At 34.9% G+C, this 17,851-nt stretch overlaps 1 protein-coding gene across 1 annotated transcript in view; it reads right to left on the minus strand.

Moving 5' to 3' along the window:
* The window catches only part of LOC106871564 (protein brain tumor), an 87,691-nt gene that overhangs the window by 12,918 nt on the left and 56,922 nt on the right, over positions 1 to 17,851 (minus strand). The window lies entirely within an intron of this gene.

The following is a 17,851-nucleotide window of genomic DNA, read 5'->3' on the forward strand; positions in this document are numbered from 1 at the left end:
CATGACAAACTTTCAAAGGAAAAAGATGAAATGCTTAGATCAGTAGCTTTAAATGAACATTGATTCTATACATCATTGCCTATAAAGCATTCTAAAACAACTGGGCTATCATTAAGATGAATAAAAGCTTTCTCTGTTGTTTCAGCCGTAACTATTATGGCCTCTACAGCAATGCATGCTTTACTACAGTTTCCTTTCGACTGTTAACTATCAAAAATTTAAACTATACATTTACATTACTAACATTACACACACACACAAGTTTATGACTATTCAAATATCATAGCACTCTTCAACAAAATGGTTTGGTCTGGAGAAAGGGTGATACTTCACCAATGGCCTTCACAGCCCCACTGAGACTTTTAAGATCAACACTACATGATCTATGCACTCCATATATATTATATATAGCATCTACTAATGTACATGACATTGGGCATGTTCCCTACTATCAACACCACCTTCTCTGTCACCACCAGCACCACTAATATTATAAACAATAACTAAGAAAATATATTTGTGAACTCTTAGAATCCCCAGGGTGGCTACCACTTACAGACATGAAGTCAAATTTCATTAACAACATATTAAGCAGTTAATAAGCTTAAATTTGGTCATTGTTCGTTAACTTGCTGATTTAGCAATAATTGTGCACCCTCACTCCCATTATTCCTCTCTCCTTTCTTCCCCATTCTTTCTCTCTCTCTCTCTCTCTCTCTCTCTCTCTCCACACACATTGCATCCATTTACAGACACAATAAAATAAGTTTAGCATTATTTCTCAATTACCAATTTCACCTGTTAAAATATTTTTAAATATGGTAATTAAACTAAATTGTAATTGAATACGTAATTAAATTGTAATTAATTATTCCAATTGAAGACAGCCTTTGCAGTATATAGCTAATACAATTATTACATACAAAAAGGAAAAAATTAGAAATTGCTGAGTCATTAATGTTTTACAGATGAAGACAGCTTATCAATATAATCCAGGGAATAAACTGAAATAAGCAGTAAGTCTTAGAAGGTACTGTACTGTACTTTATGTGTCAATCTCCTCAAGTACCATCATTCTGGTGCTATCCGCATCATTAAGAGCAACATTGTGTCTTTATGTTAGTCACATACTTGTAAATGCTTCTGCTCAATGGCTATAATTATTATAATGTACACTCTACAGAGTTAACACTTTTGCATCCACAGCTATGCTTAAAACTAACAAGACACACTCCCACATCCACACACACACACATATCCACAAACTGCAAGATGTGGCCTCTGCAAGGTCAGGTGCAAGTAGCCTGTCTAGGAGAGCCATAATTCTGAATAAAAAAAACAAGACACTTTGGTTCTGCTGCATTATAGTGCAACTGGCATGATAAAATGTGCTCAGCCTACATGGTTAAGCGACTGATGGTAAGCAGAACATTGAGATATATAAAATCTATGCCAAAAACATGATATTAACAACAAAAATGCAGCTCATGACAAAGAATTGCATGGTAAAAAGACAAAATATGAGAAAAACAGCAGTATATAAAGGCACATTATGCATGCACATACACATTCACACACTATTATATATATCACTAACGATTTAAACATTCTGAAAAATTACAACTAGTCTTATAAGTACCATCACCTGAATAAAAATATCTCCACTCTCTATTGTTTGTTATTGAGCACTTTACCTTAAACTGTGGTTCTCCCAGCTTCCTTAAATGGATTATATGTATGTGTGTGTATTTTTATATTGGTATTCACTTATATTTTTAGCACGAAATGCAGGTATTAAATGATGATATGAAAAACATTTGAATGTAGCATTTCTACAATTATTTTCTTGCAGACAAAATACTAATATTTTTGACTACTTCTCATAAACACATAAGACATGAAGAGTATAAAAAGATACAAACTACTTGTTTTAGCATAGGAAGCTGAAATAGTGACAAAAATACAAAACAAAAGAAGTGCATGTAACTTCTTAATATTTTTTCTTTAATCTCAGGAAATATATCTTAGGTTTTTTTGGTGTATTTTTTTTCTTCTCCCAATCTACTAAAATGAAAATAATGCTTTTTTCAGGCCTGGCTGCTCATGTAATTAAGTGGCAATATATATTCAGAACAGGAAATAAATTCGATAATCAATTGAAACAAAAAGTTGGAAAAAAATAAAAATAATAATTATATTTTTGCTCATTAAGCCTCAAAGGGTATATTCTCAATTAGTTAAGTGACGTTAAAGTGGCTTGAAAACTTCTCACTGACTGACTCACTGACACAATTCAGAGCAGCAGTATTTGATTAACCACAGACTAACAAGTCTTCAAGACTGTTACAAGTTACATTCAATGTCATACAAAGGCAACAGGGGGTCATTTAGAAATAAATGCCTCACTCAACTTCTAGCACTAATTAATGTTTTGATAATTACACAGAAATGTTCTATTGGAGCAGATCTAAGTGCCTCTTTCAACAACAAACACTTTACCTGCGACCACAGAACAATATAACTAGTGACCCAAACGTTTTTAACAACAATTTGCACTAACAAGAAGAGATTAGTTGAATTACAAAGATTAAACTGAACTAACTATTCATCTTTATCCTTTCTCTCAATCTTTACACTCAACTCTGATCAATGGCAGATTTATTAGCTTTTTGAAATGTTTCAAAACAAAACCCAAATGCCTCAGGCTTGTTTCCTAGCATTTATCCCTTTACTGAGTATATTCGGTTCCGTGCATGTACACTTGTGACATGGGAAGTGAATTAAACTTGTTTTTCATAGTAGAGTACTTCCTTGAAATTCTCCACATTTCATTACATAACACATTTTATTTTGACTGGTCAACAGAAAGTGATTGCAAAAACTAATTTGCAAATGATTAGCATTTACCATTACCAGCATGGGTTAAAATAAATAAGCCTTTCTTGTGACAGGGTGGTAGTATATTGCAGAAGATTATTTCAAGACATAAAACCTGTCTCAGTATATCTGGGTGCTTAAATATACAAACATTACATCTAGGTGCTCAAATACAGGACAGAACTGAATTGAACTCTATGAATTGATATGCCAATATTGTAATTCCTCTAAGCTTATCATCTATTCTACTACAAGGAGAATCCAGAGCAGCTGTAAACATATTTTTGACAGTGTCCTATAATATTTGGGTACAGCAGAGGCACTGACTGCAAGGTGAGTGAACAATATTTTAATGGAAGCTACAATTAAGTTTTGTGGAAGATCAAGTAATGAGAGTTAAAGAATCTTCTGGCCTTAAAGTGGAAGTCTAATTTTTGACACAATCTCGCTATGAAAAATCATCAGAGATTGTGGATCCTGGAATTTGCATTATCTCTAGGGTTATAGTAAAAGACTATTTCATATGATATCTGTAAGGATTATGTCCACAAACCATTGACACAGCTTGTTATGTATGTCTTTCTTAGCAGATGAGTTATCTAGGTTGTGTGGATAATGTATGCGTGCAAAAGGTGAGTGGTAAGGGAAAGGCTATCATATCTGCATAGCAGTATGCGAAACAACTTAAATTTGGAGTACGAGTTGAAAGAATATATCAGCAGAGAGGGGGGGGGGGGAGAGTACTAACATATGGTGATACAGAGCTTAAAGTTCTAAAAAAGAAGAGACCACTGATAGATGTGGTTCAACAGCAACCATGTTTGTGCTCACTGAGAAAGGAAAGTGACTCAGTACTAAAAGATTATGATCACTATTGAGATGGTGGAAGTTAAGAGTGATATGTCAGCAGTTGGTAGGGTTACTCAGGTTGCTCTTCTTGTGGATGAGATAAACAGCTGAGTTTTCAAGGAGTTTTATTTTGTGTTCATACACACTGTGTAGCTGGAAGCAAAACGAGCATCAAGTATAATAACATTATCAGCTTATAGAACCATCTTGGTTAAAAAACAACAGAAAGGACAATTCTACAGATTCTCCTAACCAGGCTATCATTTAGGAGGTGAAGAGGCTGAAAGGTCATATGATACATTACGATAGGCTTTTCTTTTCTAATGATCTCTCAGGTCTTGTGGTACTGGATACACAATTTGCTCTTGAGGATGGTGACTTCTTCCTTAATTTGTTAGTATTCTTTGCTTTACAGCTGCAGAGCAGCTATAAGCGAGCCACTTGAGTACTTGTGCTTGTGTGGGGAATGTGAGTGTCTATGTAGAGAATGGCTTCAGTCACCTGCTTAACATTCTTGGGTGGGTCAGAGGTGAAGCTTGTTTCTTGCCATGGTGAGTCACCATAGAACTGCTAGGATTGTAAACTGCCTTAACTGAGAGTTCAAGGGTCAGGAGCTGTTATGCAGCAGAAAGATGTGAGGTGTGTGTCTTGATTAGACAGTGGTCGGATAATCCAATGAGAGCAGAGATGGCAGTGATGATTAGAAAAGGTTGGTTTTGGTGGTGAGAAAGGGATCAAGAGTATATTAAGAGTCAGCATGTCAGTCAGGTGGGAAGGCAAGGATTATTAATTGGTATCAACAGTTCAGAAAGCAAACAATTCTGTGTCTGTGCCAGCAGTGTGTCAAGGTGCACTTGCATGTGTGTGTGTGTGTATGGTGGCAGGGGGTGCAAAAGCCTTGAAAATTCATGTTCAATAAAGTCTCCGAAGAAGATGATACTAGAGAGAAGTGAAATGAGATAGATGTTCTTAATACATGGCAAGATGTAGTTAAATTAATTAATGGTGATTATGAAGTTCAGAAAGTCATAGAAATTGAATGAACTTTGAGGAGAGGGAAAGAGAGTAACTAAATATAGGTAATGTTGCTAATAATTTTGTTAAAGTGGTGGGAAGAGTTGATTCAAAATGGGCACAAACACTACATTCTAGAACTATGTTAAAATATAGACTGCAGCTATAGCTATTCCTCATTTATACAGGTAGACACACGTGCACACACACACACTTTTGTATTTAGTTTGCAAGGTTCTTCATGTGCTGGAACATATTTTGTTGTTATCTAGGGAGGGTCACTGTGCCAATAGTAGACACATGCACTGGTTCCATTTCACTTATTTTTATTTGTTAATTGGTTAAGAATTTAACCAATTAACTGATTGTTTGATTTACTCATTTGGTCAATGAATCAAGATAATTTTGTCAAAATCTTTTTGTCCCCATTTGTGACCTCATCGATGATAAGCCCTCTCTACTCCAGGTCAACTCTTTGTCTGTCTGTCAGTCTCTTCAGCTTCCATAATTTTGACTCACAGACATCTTACATTACAGTTGACTGGTTATCTATAGAATAACCCACCCAGCTGTAAAAACAATTGCTGTAACATGTAAATGTTCCAAACCTAACCCACCGGTACAGCTAATAATAACTGAATTACTCCCACACACATGGAAAACATTACCCTGATGCAGAGATTGTTCACTTGCCTGTTTAGACTCTCCTTCCTTGCCACACACCACATAACAAAGAAAAAGCATCTCCTTCCTACATGTTATTCCAAACAGACCTATTCCTTCCAACCTATAAACTACATCACATAGGAACTCTCTCTCTCTCTTCATCTTCCTCTTTTCCCTCCCTCCAGCTCTGCTTGCCTTACACAGAACAATTCAAATGAAACAAACAAAGCATTACACATATTTACATTTACACCATCCTCTGCCATCATCCAAACTTTTCAACATAGGACTATTTAGATTCTGCTGTATTTGACTTCTTGGTAATAATAAGATTAAATATACACAGACACAGACACACGCTCCATTGCAAAGTCAGACAGTAACTGAACCCAAATTCCTCATTCTACTTCCTTTACACAACTCACAACACAGTAGCCAGCTCTTACTGTAAAAATGCCAGCCTCTCATCCCAGCCCCAACTACCTGCCTTCCACTTGGAAATGTCTCCATCACCACCACCCCTACTCTGCTTCCATGGGTTGGATTGATCCACCAACAAACAGCTGTTGCATATAAAATTTTACAGAAGTGTAGTAGCGGTATTAGTATGACTACCAACAATGACTATGTATAACGGATGTATAACTGGGGCAAAATATTTTACAGCTGGATACTTTCATAACAGCAGTCAAAGTTGATGTTAGTGGATATGTTACTAAATTTCTCGTTAGTAAATTACTAAAGCATATATCATATGCTGTATCAGCTCAGTGATTATATGAGATTAGACTAGGTTCTACTCATTATGTGTGTGTGTTGATTCCAGAATCAGCATCAACCAGATTGATTCTGTCATGGGAGGGATGAAGCAGGAACCTGGAATGAGGGATGGTTCTGTTCAAGGAAATTCCACTTGCTACTATTCATGGTTTTATGATTATCTTTGGATTGAACCAATAGTTAGTCATCTATGCAGCATCCTTCATCATTATCACCGTGTGTGTGTGTGTGTGTGTGTGTGTGTGTGTGTATATATACACATACACAGAGGTGGATACTGTTAATCAAAAAGTTAACTTTGTTCATTGTTAATCCGTTAATTCTTTGAAAATGTAATGGAAGTTAATGTTAACTTTTATTGAAAAAAGGCATAACTACAGTTTAATACCCCACCAACTTCGTTGCCTCATAACTTCCAGAAAAATGGATACTTTTTAACAAAACTTTCACCAAATTATTGCTTATATCCTTTAGATTGAATGTATGTAAAGATTTGCCGGAATAAAAATCTGTTCTGAGAGGTTGGGGAGCAGAGCTTCAGAAAATTCACAGGACCCAACATTTTCCCCCTCGTAACTTTCTGGGAAAGAGGTATTTTTAAATGAAATTTTATACAAATACCTTTCAAACAGTGTAAATTGCGATTATGAAATTTGTAGGCAAAATTTTTGAAAGGGGTGGGGTGGGGGTGGAGTTTCTGGAAAACGGAGTTCCGGATCAGATAGCTCATATAAATTAAGATTTGTTTTGACAGGGATTTTTCCAGTGTTTTTCACGAAAGTTTTCAGAATGATGGGAGGCATCTTTACATGCAAAAAAAGAAAAAAAAAAAGAAGATAATTTTGAAAATTTATTTATGTTTACTCCTGCCACCCCCTCACCACACCAGTCCAAAACGATTTTGCCCATTTTTCTTTTTTTTCTTTTTCATTAGACACTTAAAACCCATGAAAGAAACATTTTCAGCTTAAAAAAAAAAGGTAATAATTGCAGAGGGAAATGTGTGATTTAAGGAAGATCTGGCTGTTGTTTCTAGCACCTCCTAAAACCTCTTTCCTTGTTTCTTTCTCACTGACACATCTATTGATATTTTTCAACATTTTTCTCCCACATCAATAAATTTTATGGAATGATGATGTCAAAGTAACACACGTGTAGTCCCAACTGAGCGAGGCTGTGTTATGTGTGTGTGTGTGTGTAAGAAAAAAAAAATCACCTAAAAACATCTTTAGTATTCATATTAGTCTGTCAAATGTAATGCTTATTTGTTTATGTTATTTTGAATTATTCAGGCTCAAGAAGAGTGCCCACAATATTTGCTTGTAACCGTAAATTTTTGACAGATTTGAAATTTTGTCAGTGGATGCTTTATATACCACTGGTTTATAGTTATGTAATTTTAGCTGATTTTGCTGAGTAAATTTGACTTTTATGGGCAGGTAAATTTAATTAACAGGTGTAAATGCAATAACATTATGAAACACTAAAATTGAAATTCTTAATGCATTTTACCTGTTTGATTTGTTACTAAAATTATCCCAGATGGCAAGTGACAAAAAATTTGCCACTTTTCAAGACAAGGTACAAGATTTTATTCTTTTGGTAATTATTTCATGCCTTCGTTTGTAATAATTTTTTTCTGCAGCTTTTTCAAGTGTATTCAACATATCTGACCTCCAAACCCTCTGCAAGCCACTTTCCTGGAAAAGAAAGATGGGAGGGGTGGTGGGGACCATTTCCTCTAGACAGGATAAAAGAAAGTTCCTGCTGTCTTTGCAAGCAACAAGCGTGTGGATTTAGTTTCAAATCCAGGCAGGGCCAAACAAGGTCCTACAGGTTATTTATAATAATAATAATAATAAGTGACGTTATATCGAGGTTGAAAGATTGACGCGTACAATATTAAATATGCTAAGGCAATCTGAAAACAATAGAAGCTTTTTATGAAATTTGAATTAATGGAAGCTAAATGTAATGGAAGTTAATTAGTCCAATAATGATTTTCAAAGTTAACTTAAAAGTTAAATCGTTAACAAAAATGTTAACTTCGTTAATTAATTATTAACGGATTAACAGACTTACACCCAGCTCTGTGTGTGTGTATATTATATATATATATAAAATCATCATCATTTAACGTCCGTTTTCCATGCTGGTATGGGTTGGATGGTTCGACTGGGGTCTGGGAAGCCAGGAGGCTGCACCAAGCCCCAATCTGATCTGGCAGTGTTTCTACAGCTAGATGCCCTTCCTAATGTCAACCGCTCCGAGAGTGTGGGTGCTTTTTACATGCCACCGGCACAGGAGCCAGAGGAGCTGGCATCGACCATGATTGGATGGTGCTTTTTATGTGCCACCGATACATACGTACATATATATATATATATATATATATATATATATATATATATATATACATATACATATATATATATATACACATACACATACACATTTACACACACACAGATATGCATGCATTTAAATTTGGGTTTTCACCAATGAGAAAAGAGCACTCAGTACTTGTAACAGTGTTCATTTATTTAAACCAGTGCTTCTTCACCAGGGTCCAATTTTTGGGAGTTCAAGCAACAATAGTATTTTAAGAGCTCCTGAAAAAATTTTGCTTTAGATGTATGTATTGCAAGAAACAGCTAGGTTTCTTTCTCTAACATTTTACATAATTCAACACACACCAGTTAGCGATCAAAGGGGTGAACAGACAGAAAATGGTTGAGAACCTCTGATTTAAACTAAAGATTCAGCTTGTCACTACTCAGTTTTGGTGTACAATCAGTTTATCAATGAAAAATGTGTATTTGTGTATAAAACATCTCTTACTACAATTCCATTAGCATATAATTATCATAATCATGACCAGGATATGTTGTGTAAAGAGTGCAATGATAAACATCAAGTATGCCAGGAACAAGCAGCAGCTGTAACAGCAGTAACCCAGCTGTAATACCATGGAGAATGGAGAAACAGATTTGCTCAACCAAAAACTTTTGTATGATAATATCAAGATGCTAATACGAAGCATCTATTTACATTTTTGATGCTACAAAACACATTGTAAAAATGTATATTTTATTTCAGAAATATTCTAACCCAAATCTGGGGCCCCTAGAGTAACTTCTGAAGTTACAGCAATAATAACTCCAAAAGTCTCATTCAACCCTGCTAGCATGGAAAAGCAGATGCAATGATGAGGATGATGATGGTGATGAAGATGATGGTGATGATGATGATGATGATGATGATGATACACTCTATAATGTGGCGGACAATGAACAGAGACAAATTAGGATGGAAGGATTCTTGAGTCATGTCGAGGACATGACAACCTCTCTAGAATTGGTGCCATGATGAACTACACACAGTTGTAGAAACTATACCAAAGCTTGAACTTATGAGTGAGATCTGATCTTCTGATAGCTTTAGACGAGCAGCAACTCCAATTAAGAATTGATTCAGACTTACAAACACACATGTAGTTGACAGTGACCAAGTTTCATTTCATGAGAATTTATTTGAGTTTCAATAAGCCTAGTGAAACTCCATGTCACAATCAATTCTGTACATAATAAACTTGACTACTTCTATTGAATAATTTTATTGGTAAAGGCTTGTTGTTAATCGAGAATTAATTGTGGTATTTATTCCTGTCCTTGGGCTTTTCAATTTCATATCAATCCCTGCCACACACACACAAAAGAAAAGAAAAAACAGAAACAAAAACAAAGAATTTGACAAATAAATGGTTAGCTATTTGAGCAAGTCAAACACTAAATTCCAAAGAGCAGAATGTAACCTGTGAGCTGCAGTTTGCCAAAATTTGACATAGTAGTATAAACATATGATTATATTAATCATATAATTTGTAGTATTATTTACAAATCAAATCTACTTAAACATGTAGCTTAATGATGATACAGAAACTGAAACTAAACAATTCCTGTTACAATTGTAAGTCTCTTAGTACTGTATATTGAGTTCTTAGATTAACATTTGACCACAAGTGCAATAAAGGGGTATCATTAATGGTATCAAAGGAAGTAGTGTCTCCTGGCTTTTACAGAAACTCAAACTAATGTGGCTGATGTTCAGTCTGAACATCTACAAGAAAAGCAAGAATATAAAAAGAAGTTGAAAACTAAAACCCACTCTGAATGGTTGCAACAAAGTGCTATGCGCTAAAAACAGCCAAAGGGACCTGAAACAGAGTGAAACCTACTAATGGTAACTTGAGGGCCTTGAAATAAAGGGGGCCTTCAACTAAAGTAGTGTGAAGGCCCCAAAATAGAGTGAGGTCTAATAGCAGACTGAAAGCCCTGAAACAAAGGGAAGTTTGTTAAAAGTAGCCAGAGGTTAGATGATGGTATTAAATGGAGGGGTTTGTTGATGAATGAACAATAATCAACTGAGGTTTGATCTGAACATGGAATGTAAAGAAGCATAAGAAAATACTACAAGTCATAAAAATAATATCAACTGACTGTGCCATTCCACTAATTCATTCTCTACTGCCTGCAACAACAGCTCTCTTTCTGTGCCACAACACCACATTCATCATTTGTGCCACTGTAATACCTCACTACCTATCTTTCAAACTATTACATTGTGTGCCATACTTCATCTACTTTCTTGTTGTGCCACTCCACCACTACCTTTCTCACCATTATTATAATGTACAATACACAACACCGTTCTCACAATAAGTATTGTGATACACCAACACCACCACATAATGGACTACGTCACCCATGCCACCACCATTACACTGTGACACTGCACCACTATCTTCTGACACTCCATCCACTTTTCTCACAGCACTGCTCTACTTTCACCACAGTACAAGATATTGGTTTATCATCACTGGCCGAGAAACCACTACAAATATTCCTATATATATTAATGTTTAACTTGTAATAGTTATCTCCATGAATAGACAATCTAAGTTTTAAGATTTTGGAAAGGTTTAGCAGCATATCTGCAATTTTATATATGACTGCATAATATTCTAGTGTTGAGATTTTGGTCAAAATCTGATTTTAAATATGATGGCCTTAGTATGAGTGATCAGTCTCAAGCAGGTTGGTACTGTAGAGTTGAGCAGATCTGTATCAGTGAGACTCCACAATAATATCAAATTAAAACTGTAATTCATCATCATCATTATCATTTACTGTCCATTGTCCATGCTGACATGGGTTAGATGGTTTGACCAGAGCCAGCAAGCTGGGGAGCTGCACCAGACTCCAGGCATGGTTTCTATGGCTGCATGCCCTTCTTAATGCCAACCACTTTACAGAGTGTGCTGGGTGATTTTATGTGGCACACTGCACAGGTATTTTTACATGGCACCACACAGACGATTTTACGTGATACTGCATGGGTACTTGTATGTGATCCTGCCATGTGTGCTTTTCATCACAAGAAGGACTGGTCTTAACACTTCTGCTGTGGAGTACAAGTCTTCATAAGTACAGCAAGGCACAAGGCATCTCAGTCCTTTGTCATCTCATGGAAGCGGGGCTTAAGATTGATGGGAACAAAAGGAGGAAGTTATCATACTGGAGACCTGGCATGAAATGAATAGAGCAAACTCCATTAAAGGCACCAAGGGCTAAACGATAGCGTTCAACCAGGCAACAAGTTAACTCTGCTACCAAAAACAGGAAGTGTATCTTTGACAGGCTTCTATGCAGTTTCCAACTATGAAATTTCACTCACAAGGATTCAGCCATCTCAAAACTGCTATGCCTAAAATTTCATGCAGTGGGATTGAACCTGAAACTACATAATTACAAAGTGAACGTCTTAGGAATGATAGGGTCTCTGAGTTGGTGCCTGCCCCCACTTCCAAACTGAAATACAGAAGACCACCAATGTTTGTACTCAAAAACACTTTCTAACATGGTGCTATCATTCTCAACAACAGTAATTATGAATCATTTCTTTTTTTTTTTTTTTTACCATCTACCTTGACTATTACCAATCTTGCTTACACTACATCTTAATAGAACCACAAATGACACAAATTCAATCATAAGTTTCTTCAATCAATAGTTATCTGGGATTAAACAACAGCAATAACTAAATCTTTGCTTCATCTTCTCATTCTCTCTACTGCTCTAATGTGATGTGATATGAAAACTAGAAGCTAACATACTCTAATGCTTAGTTATTATATCAAAAATAACCTACCCAGAATTAGATTGCAAAAGTAGTAATTCAAACTCTTTTTTCAGATAATGGGATGGAACACAAACATCAGATGCAATGCCAATATGCAGGGGATAATATATTTTTGATCAGAAATTCTAATAATAATTTCTATGAGTAACAGAGGTTTTTGCTTTGTAATGGTAGTAAAACAGTCAGCTGATCTTACAAAAGAAGCATATACTGCCTGGGAATGGTTCAGGTTACCTACTTCTAAGTATTAGAAGGAATTTTACTTAGTGTCATGTAAAAAGCACCCTGTACACTCTGTAAAGTGGCTGGTGTTAGGAAGGGCATCAAGCTGTAGAAACCAAACCAAACCAGACCAGACCAAGGAAAATAGTGCGGCCCCTGGCCTTTCCAGTTCCTGACAAGCCATCCAACTGATGCCAGCATGGAAAACAGATATTGAATGTTGATGATGATGATGATGATGATGACTTCATGCATCACTTTCCAACTGTTTCCTTATCCTTAAACCTTTTCATACCAACCCACCTCAGACTGGTTCTAATATATAAACTTACTGTTTTACATTGATTTAAATTAAACCTTGTATCTTCTGCTTCAAACACCACCCAAATAATCCATTCTATTATAGACAGTATGTTTTGAAGTTTGGGAGAGAGGCTAGTTGATTACATGCAACTGGTACCTATTTAACTGACCCCAAAAGGATGAAAGACAAAGTCAATCTTGGTTGAACTCAGAATGTAATGGCAGGCAAGATGCTAATAGGCCCAAATATTCTGTTTTAAGTCCAAACTTGCCAGATCTGACCTCTCACACCTGTCTTATGTTGTCATTATAAAAACAAACAACCAAATCATCAAAATTTCAAAGCTGTGAGATAATACATGATTAATTCAAAACAGTTACAATAATCTGAATGCTAAAGGGTTAAACCAGCCATATCCAGTGCAAATATTATACCTGTTTTATGTTCAAACTGGTCAGATCCAGTCTCTCACACCTATCCTACTATGTCATTCTAAAAATATACAATCACATCAAAATGTTGAAGCTACAAGATAATGTATGATCAATTCAAAATGATATGAATAGATAGGTATTGCATTTGACAGAGTAATCTGAATGCAAAAGGGTCAAACAACAGCCTAATAATGACAAAACTTCCATAGTTTCCAATTACACAAAATTTCACTTGCAAGGATTCAGTCTTAATTCCTATTTCACAATATTAATTGAAGCAAAGGCAGCGAATTTCAACAGAAATATAGTAACAACAAATTTTTTAAAAAATTAATTAAAACATATTTCACTGTGTTAGTATAGGTCTGATGGTTTTCGCAAGTGTTGAGTATTTACAAGCTGTATGAACATTTTTTTTTACAGATGGATACTTTTCCTACTACAAATCTCTCAGCTGGAGGAGTATGACATTTTGTTAGCCAAGTAAACTGAAGCAAGCTGAGTAATGATTTGCATTGCATCGTTAGTGCAGCACTATATTCTGTACTACTAATGATCTTCATTAGCTCAATCCATTTAACTGTAAACAAGTATCAAGAAATTATTAGAGTGAATGGGATACGATTATTGATATTTAACAAAATATGTTTGCTTTTGGTTTGCAAACCTGAGATGTGTCCTTATGCCCCTGGATGAAACTTAAGATAAAATTACATTCTTATTCTGTTCCAAATTAAGATTTCAATCAACAGTACACTCCTCCCTACCATGACCATCAAAATCAACCCCACAAGCCACCACCACCACCACCACAACATCACACTGTATTCCAGGTTGACTGACATCTGCTTCGTCAATACCACAAGATATTTCTCCCCCCTCAACCATGTGTTGACTGAATCATAAGACATGGATGAATAAAGATGAATTATGACAAGTTATACCATCTTTGTAATTCCAACAAAACTTCAAACAACAAATCAATAAAAAATAATAACAGTGAGGAACAAAGTTGTTTTCAAATCCAAAAATAAATGTCAACATAATTTAAAATAAAAAAAACTTAGGAAAAGAAAAATGTGAAAAAAAAAAAGAAAGAAAATAAAGACAGAATGACGCTGTCAGTGACTCACGGCAGATAGTAGTAGCTGTAGCATCAGTGCAGTGTATGAGAGAAACAATCTAACAGAAATGAAGCTTGTTTTGTTCAATTAGCTTTAACAGATTATTTATCATCATCATCATCATCACCATTATTATTATTATGATTATTATTATTATTATGTTAGGTCATACTGACATCGCATTGTTTGTCAAAAGCAAACTCAGGTCTAGTGACATCATTGACAAGGTGAGAGCAAACTGAAAAATCTGGTTTTATATATTTATTCCCCACCTAAACTATAAACCCTCATCTCATATGAGCCAATGAGGAAGCCACTATGTGACTGTTCAATCTGCTAGAAGAAGCCATTAAATCTCACTCAAACTACACTGCTATGTTGAAAGACATACTGGTGGTTTCATTGACATGGGAGAAACTGAACTTAGTCTTTTTTATATGAGTCACCAGTTTCTTTTTTACTTCCAACATTAGGTAAAGAATGAACTGCTTAGTTACCTTCTACAAAGGGCTCTGTAGACAGAACCTTAATCAGAGTCATTATGTAACATTATAGCCATTATGCTATCAATTCCCCTCAAAATTGCTATCCTTAGACCTACATTAGAAACTACATTTTTACAGCAAAACTCGTACTTAAACTCTCATAAAAGAAACAAAAACTCTTCTGTCTCCTACATTGTGAGATAATCATTATTTCCAGTAACATTGTTTATTTACTTTAAAACAAAAAGTATTAACAAAAAAAATTTATAAAATGATTAAATAGGAATTATGAATTCTAGAAAGATATACTAATAGGAACTATTTGCCTATATACAGTAAGAAAATCAAATCCACACAGGGCTAAAGAGAACAATAACTACGTTAACACTATATAGGAGAACTACAATTATTTCGAAAGAACTATGTGTCAGAATTAGATAAGAAACTGAGAGTGGAGAAGAGAGAGATATATTGATTTTGTATGTATATGTATTTATGGACACTCAATACCTTTCTGAATGCATTTGTTTTACTGTTGCAAGTTTGGCTTCGAAGCCCTCATCAAATTGTTTGGTGATGATTACTAAGCTAAAACTTGTCAACATTTTTCCATGTTTGTGCATTATGTATGTGTGTGTCTGTGTACGCTACATGTACTTAATATCAATTTGACTTAACCTTACATGACTAAGTTTCATCGATATGTAGGGCATGTTCATCTCATTGGAGTTGGAGGCAGAGACTACCTCCGAATACTTGATGAGATGGGTGCATCCTACGCACCTGGATTCAGCTGTAACTCCAACCATGTGTGTTGAGTGAGTGATACTTCATTCTTTGTTAACTATTGATGCTTATGATACCAACCTGGCTGAAACAACTTCTGGCTTTGTAGTACAAATGTCTTGTTATCAAAAGTTCTGAATTAAAATCTTCCACCAAACCTTAGTCACAATTTAAGTTCCTAACACTAGCTTAATGATAACTAAGTTATTTTATTAAATTCTTTATCATATTCAAAAATAATTGAAAGAAACACAGAGCATCTCAACATAAATATGCTAACAAAAGGGTTAGCATACATATATATATATATCTATATTTATTTCTCCTCTCTCACTATATATATATGTATATATAGCTGTGATAGATACTTAATACTATAAGATTTGGATAATATATAGATAGATATATATATACACACACACACACACATACACATATACGTATAATGCTTAGGAAGAGAAAGAGAGAGAGAGAGAGAGAGAGAGAGAGAGAGAGAGAAAGCACATGGAATACAGAATAGATGAATTAGAATGCGATGTATGAAGCATGTGTGTCTATTTCTTGCATAAATCATGCCTGAGTATTTTTGAATTTTAAATGTTCTCTGGTCAAGCACTTTAATGTTATTTACAGCTTTCTTCTCCCATAAGACAATTTTCATTCACACAAACAAACAGCATGTTGATTGAATCCCCATTGTTTGTTCCATTCACCTGACATTGGCCCTGGGTGATGCAAATCTCTCTCACGCACAAACATAATGCTACAAGCGTCTGCCTTATATTCTGGATGCAATACGTAATTTAATTTCCTGTCTAGGTAATAATGTGTACATACATCTTGTGTTGGTATATTCTGGAGTCTTTTTTTCCTTTCACATGGCCTATAGTCATAGCTCTAATTAATTTTTTTTAAAATTTAGACCACTGATTCTCAACAGCTGTTCCATGGACAACAACTTTTTCAAATTACTCAATGCCCAAAGTCTTTCAAAGATCAAAACCACATGCTTAGACAGTAATTGCCTGACTTGAGAAAAAATAAAAATAAAAAAAATTATAAATACTACATACTAAGATTTGAACCATCACACTTAAACTTTAGAAATTTTACATTTGGACTGCTCAACCATTGCACTACAACAGTAAAATGTCGAAATTTTTATTTGTGAAGTTTATGGTTTAATTTTTAAAGAAACTTACAGAAGAATGATCTTTGGGAGTTTTTTTTTATCAAAAAAAAAAAAAATGAAAACAATTAAGGAACTAGCTTAACTCAAACTTTATCTGGAGTGTCCATTGACTTGTCAGTAAAGATAGGGATTATTTTTGAGTGGCAGTTGTTATCACTGAAGTGGTAACATCTCAACTCAAAAGGATATTTTATGAAAGAGCAAGCAACACCATTAGTAATTCCTACATTGTTGCATAGAAAGTTGCACAAAGCAGAAAGATTCTTGCAAGTGTATAACAACTTGAGTTACTTTGTGCAAAAGAAATATTGCATCATTCTGTTGGTGACGAAACCACAAGGAAGTTGGATAACATATCTGTCTCCAACAACATGTAAGACAAAAGAGAAACTGAGAAGTCAGAAAACAAGGGCAACAAAATCATGAACAAAATAAAGAAGTCTCCAATTATTTGTCATATTATTTAGATGAAATGATTAACATATTAATGTCCTTCCTCTAAATTATCAATATTTACATGAAGTATCATTGACAGAGCTGAGGCAAATCTTTATTTTGTGAGACTATAGAAACCACAACAAAGCTCAAAGTATGTTGGAAATTGCAAACAATTTCTTTGAAGAGAATAGATTGAAAGGGAAAAACCATGTTAATGTTATGCCTGATGGTGCACCAGTCATGCTATTTTCAAGATCTGGTTGCCAAACAGTTGTGAAAGAGTGTTACAGTTGAGAGAAGTACTAGCATAAAAATTATATTACTTCATAAAATAAACTGAACTGCTTTAAAAGGATTAGTGAAGTCAGTCGATTACATAAAATTATCAGCTGCACAATTAAAGCAACTTTGAAGTGGTGTTATTTTAGACTTCTATGTGGTAGCAGTCAGTAGGAAGGGTAGTCAAATGAATTTTCCAA

This window comes from Octopus bimaculoides, chromosome 2 (genome assembly GCF_046866305.1).
Source record: "Octopus bimaculoides isolate indiv1 chromosome 2, ASM4686630v1, whole genome shotgun sequence".
Classification (NCBI taxonomy): domain Eukaryota; kingdom Metazoa; phylum Mollusca; class Cephalopoda; order Octopoda; family Octopodidae; genus Octopus; species Octopus bimaculoides.